We start from the raw sequence: 5,715 nt of genomic DNA, 5'->3' as shown, positions 1-5,715 counted from the left end.
TTAACCCCGTCTCTCTGACCCCCTGTCTCTGTTCCCCCTCTCTGTGTCCCCTCTCCAGTCTCTGCTCGCTCTGTCGCGCACTTTCTGGGGCCAATCTCTCTGTTCCCCTCTTACTGTCCCCCTCTTACTGTCGCCCTCTCTCTGTCCCCCTCTCTCTGTCACCCTTCTCTCTGTCCCTCTCACTCTGTTACCGCTCTCTCTGTCACCCCTCTCTCTGTCACCCTTCTCTCTGTCCCCTTCTCTCTCTGTCCCCCTCTCTCTCTGTCCCCCTCTCTCTCTGTCCCCTCTCTCTGTCACCCCTCTCTCGGTCACCCTTCTCTCTGTCCCCCTCTCTCTCTGTCCCCCTCACTCTCTGTCCCCCTCTCTCTGACCCCTCTCTCTATCCCCCTCTCTCTGTCCCCCTCTCTCTGTCCCCCTCTTTCTGACCCCTCTCTCTATCCCCCTCTCTCTGTCCCCGCTCTTTCTGACCCCTCTCTCTATCCCCCTCTCTCTGTCCCCCACTCTCTGTCCCTGCTCTTTCTGACCCCTCTCTCTATCCCCCTCTCTCTGTCCCCCCTCTCTCTGTCCCCCTCTTTCTGACCCCTCTCTCTATCCCCCTCTCTCTGTCCCCGCTCTTTCTGACCCCTCTCTCTATCCCCCTCTCTCTATCCCCCTCTCTCTGTCCCCGCTCTTTCTGACCCCTCTCTCTGTCCCCCCTCTCTCTGTCCCCCTCTCTCTGTCCCCGCTCTTTCTGACCCCTCTCTCTATCCCCCTCTCTCTATCCCCCTCTCTCTGTCTCTCCTCACTCTGCCCCCCATGTCCCTCTCTCTCTGTCGTATCTCTCTGTCCACCCTCTCTCTGTCCCCCCTTTGTCCCCTTCTGACTGTCCCCCCCCTCTCTGTCCGCCCTCACTCTCTGTGCCCCCCCTCTCTATCTCCCCCCTCTCTGTCCCCTCCTCTCGGTCCCTCTCTCTCTGTAGCCTCTCTCTGTCCACCCTCTCTCCCTGTCCACCCATCTCTGTCCCCCTCTCTCTGTCCCCCTCTCTCTGTCCGCGCTCTCTCCCTGTCCCCCCATTTCTGTCCCCCTCACTCTGTCCCTCTCTCTGTACCCCCTCCTGTCCACCCTCTCTCCCTAAACCCATCTCTCTGACCCCCTCTCTCTGTTCCCTTTCTCTGTGCGTCCCTTCTATCTCCCGCTCGCTCTGTCCACCTCTGTCTGTCCCCACTCTCTCTGTCCCCCTTTTACTGTCCCCCTCTCTCTATCCCCCTCTCTCTGTTCCCCTCTGTCTGTCTGCCCTCTCTCTGTCCCCCCACTCTCGGTCCTCCCTCTGTCCTCCTCTCTCTGTCCGCCCTGTCCCTCCCTCTGTCCTCCTCTCTCTGACCCCACGCTCTGTTCCCCCCTCTCTGTTTCCCACTCTCTCTGCCCCCCCCGTCTCTGTCCCCCCTCTCTCTGTCCCACACTCTCTGTAAATCCTCTCTTTGACCCCCTCACTGTTCCCTTCTCTCTGTATCCCCTCTGTCTGCCCTCTCTCTGTACCCCCTCGCTCTGTCTCCCTGATCTCTGTCCCCCCTTCTCTCTGTCCGCCTTCCTCTTTGTTCCGCCTCTCTCTGTTCCCCCCTCTCACTGTCCCCCTCTCCCTGAACCCATCTCGCTGCCCCCCCATGACCCATCTCTCAGTCCCCTGTCTATCTGTCTCCCATCTCTGTCTCCCACGCTGTGCCCCTCTCTCAGTGCCCCTCTCTCTGTTCCCCCCTCTCTCTGGTCACCCTCTCTCTGTCCTCTTCTTACTGTCCCTCTCTCTCTATCCCCACTCTCTTTGCCCCCCTCTTACTGTCCCCCTCTCTCTCTCCCCCTCTCTCTGCCCCCTCTCTCTGTCCCATACTCTCTGCCCCCACTCCGATCCCATCTCTCTGTCCCCACGACTCTCTGACCCCCTCTCTGTCCCCCACTCTCTGTCCCCCACTCTCTGCCCTCCACTCCGATCACCTCTCTCTGTCCCCACGTCTCTCTGTCCCCCCTCTCTCTATCCCCACGCCACTCTGTCCCCAATCTCTCTGTCCCCCACCTCTGTCCGCCCTCTCCGTCCCCTCTCTCTGTTCCCCTCTCTCTGTCCACCTCTTTCTGTCCCCCTCTCTCTATCCCCCTCTCTTTGCCCCCTCTCTCTGTCCTCCTCTCTCTGTCCCCCTCTCTCTGTCCCCCCTCTCTGACCCCCCTCTCTCCTTACCACCTCTCTCTGTCCCCCATGTCTCTGTACCACCTCTATTTCCCCCCCGTGTCCCCCGCACTGTTTTCCATCTCTCTTAACCATTCTCTGTCCCCCTCTCTCTGTCCCCCTCTCTCTGTCCCCACTCTCTGTCCCCACTCTCTGCCACCCACTCTCAGTCCCCCACTCTCTGCCACCCACTCTCTGTCCCACACTCTGATCCCCACATCCCCTCACTCCGTCCCCACGTCTCTCAATCCCCCTCTTTCTGTCCCCCTCTCTCTGTCTCCCTTTCTCTGTCCCCCTCTCTCTGTTCCCCCTCTCTCTGTCCCCCTCTCTCTGTTCCCCCTCTCTCTGTCCCCACTCTCTCTGTCCCCCCATCTCTGTCCCCCCCTCTCTCTGTCCCCCCATCTCTGTCCCCACTCTCTCTGTCCCCACTCTCTCTGTCCCCCCTCTCTCTGTCCCCCCTCTCTCTGTCTCTCCTCACTCTGCCCCCCATGTCCCTCTCTCTCTGTCGTCCCTCTCTGTCCACCCTCTCTCTGTCCCCCGACCCCTTCTCTATGTCCCCCCTTTGTCCCCTCCTCACTGTCCCCCCCTCTCTGTCCGCCCTCACTCTCTGTGCCCCCCTCTCTATCTCCCCCCTCTCTGTCCCCTCCTCTCGGTCCCTCTCTCTCTGTAGCCTCTCTCTGTCCACCCTCTCTCCCTGTCCCCCCATCTCTGTCCCCCTCTCTCTGTGCCCCTCTCTCTGTTCCCCTTCTCTGTGCCTCCCTTCTATCTCCCGCTCGCTCTGTCCACCTCTGTCTGTCCCCATTCTCTCTGTCCCCACTCTCTCTGTCCCCCTTTTACTGTCCCCCCTCTCTCTATCCCTCTCTCTCTATCCCCCTCTCTCTATCCCCCTCTCTCTGTTCCCCTCTCTCTGTCTCCCCTCGCTCTGGCCCCCCTCTCAGTCCTCCCTCTCTGTCCTCCTCTCTCTGTCCGCCCTCTCCCTCCCTCTGTCTCCTCTCTCTGACCCCACGCTCTGTCCCACCTTCTCTGTCCCCCATCTCTGTCCCCCCTCTCTCTGTCCCACCCTCTCTGTAAATCCTCTCTTTGACCCCCTCACTGTTCCCTTCTCTCTGTATCCCCTCTGTCTGCCCTCTCTCTGTGCCCCCTCGCTCTGTCTCCCTGATCTCTGTCCCCCCTTCTCTCTGTCCGCCTTCCTCTTTGTTCCGCCTCTCTCTGTTCCCCCCTCTCACTGTCCCCCTCTCCCTGAATCCCTCTCTCTGCCTCCCTATGACCCCTCTCTCAGTCCCTGTCTATCTGTCTCCCATCTCTGTCTCCCACGCTGTGCCCCTCTCTCAGTGCCCCTCTCTCTGGTCCCCCTCTCTCTGTCCTCCTCTTACTGTCCCTCTCTCTCTATCCCCATTCTCTTTGCCCCCCTCTTACTGTCCCCCTCTCTGTGCCTTCCTCTCTCTGCCCCCTCTCTCTGTCCCCCCTCTCTGTCCTCCCTCTCTGTCCCCCCCGTCTCTGTCCGTCCTCTCTTTGTCCCCCCTCACTGTTCCCCTTCTCACTGTCCCCCCTCTGTCTGCCCTCTCTCTGTGCCCCCCTCGCTCTGTCTCCCTGGTCTCTGTCCCCGCTTCACTCTGTCCCCCTTCCTCTTTGTTCCCCCTCTCTCTCTGTTCCCCCTCTCTCTGTTCCCCCCTCTCTCTGACTCCCCTCTCTCTGTCCCCCCTCTCTCTGGCCCCCTCTCTGTGCCACCTTTCTATCACCCGCTTGCTCTGTCCACCTCTGTCTGTCCCCCCACTCTCTATCCCCCCTCTCTGTCCTCCTCTTACTGTCCCTGTCTCTCTATCCCCACTCTCTCTGTCCCCCTTTTACAGTCCCCCTTTCTCTGTCCCACCGCTCTCTGTCCCCCCCCTCTGTCCGCCCCCTCCCACCTCTGTCTCCTCTCTCTGACCTCTCTCTCTGTTCCACCCTCTCTCTTTCCCCCCTCTCTGTCCTCCCTCTATGTCCCACCCTTTCTGTTCCCCCCTCTCTGTTCCCCCTCTCTTTGTCCCCCCTCACTGTCCCCTTCTCTCTGTCCCCCCTCTGTCTGCCCTCTCTCTGTGCCCCCTTGCTCTGTCTCCCTGATCTCTGTCCCCCCTTCTCTCTGCCCCCCTTCCTCTTTGTTCCCCCTCTCTCTGTCCCCCTCTCTCTGCCCCCCTCTCTCTGTGTCCCCTCTCTCTGTCGCCTCTCTCTCTGTCCCCTCTTTCTCTGTCCCCTTCTCTCTGTACCATTCTCTCCTTTCCCCTCTCCCTGTACCCTTCTCTCTGTCCCCTTCTCTCTCTGCCCCTTCTCTCTCTGCCCCGTCTCTCTCTGACCCCCCTCTCACTGTCCCCCCTCTCTCTGTCCCCACTCTCTCTGTGTCCCCTCTCTCTGTGTCCCCTCTCTCTGTCCCACCTCTCGCTATCTCCCTCTCTCTCTGTCACCCCTCTCTCTTTCCCCCTCTTTGTCCCCTTCTCTCTGTCCTGCCCCTCTGTCCCCTTCTCACTGTCTCCCCTCTCTGTCTCGGGGGACAGAGAGAGGTGGTAAGGAGAGTGGGGGGTCAGAGGGGGGTACAGAGAGAAAGTGACATATAGAGAGGGACAGAGAGACGGGAATAGAGAGAGGGGGAGAAAGAGAGAGGGGTCAGAGAGAGGGGGACAGAGAGAGGGGGACAGAGAGAGGGTTACAGTAAGAGGGGAATGCAGGGAGGGGTTCAGGGAGAGTGGGTACAGAGAGAGGGAGGTAGAGTGAGTGGGCACAGAGAGGTGTGTCCAGAGAGGACGGGGGGAAAGAGAATGGGGACAGAGAGAGTCCCAGAGGGGGGACAGTGAGAGGTGGGTGACTGAGAGTGGGCGACAGAGAGAGAGGGACAGTTGAGGGGGTCAGAGAGTGGGGGACAGAGTGGGGGAGGGACAGAGAGAGAGGGACAGAGAGAGGGGGACAGTTGAGGGGGTCAGAGAGTGGGGGACAGAGTGGGGGAGGGAGAGAGAGTGGGGTGACGGAGAGACGGGGACAGAGAGAGAGAGGCGAGAGACAGAGGGGGAACAGTGAGAGGCATACAGAGAGAGCGGAAACAGAGAGAAGGGAACAGAGAGAGAGGGACAGAGTCAGGGGGACAGACAGTGGGACAGAGAGAGGGGTGACAGAGGGAGGGGTGTCAGAGGGAGGGGTGACAGAGAGCGGGGCAGAGGGAGGGGCCGTGGTCAGAGAGGGGGACAGTGTGGGGGATGGGGGAGACAGATGGGGGAATGGGGGCACAGGGGGGAACAGAGAGTGGTTAAGAGAGATGGAAAACAGAGAGCGGGTGTCACGGGGGACATAGAGGGAGGTACAGAGACACGGGAGACTGAGGGCGGTCGGAGAGAGAGAGGGGGCGGATGGGGGTCAGAGGGGAGGTACGGAGAGAGGGGGGATAATGGTTGGGGGCAGAGAGAGGGGGAAAGGGAGAGGGTTGGACAGAGAGAGTGGGGACCGAGAGAGGGGGACAGAGAAAGAGGCCGCCTCTCCCTGAACCCCTCTCTCTGCCCTCC

This window comes from Hemiscyllium ocellatum, unplaced genomic scaffold (genome assembly GCF_020745735.1).
Source record: "Hemiscyllium ocellatum isolate sHemOce1 unplaced genomic scaffold, sHemOce1.pat.X.cur. scaffold_2373_pat_ctg1, whole genome shotgun sequence".
NCBI classification, from domain to species: domain Eukaryota; kingdom Metazoa; phylum Chordata; class Chondrichthyes; order Orectolobiformes; family Hemiscylliidae; genus Hemiscyllium; species Hemiscyllium ocellatum.
The sequence above is the reverse complement of the archived record's forward strand: the minus strand, read 5'-3'. Positions refer to the sequence as shown.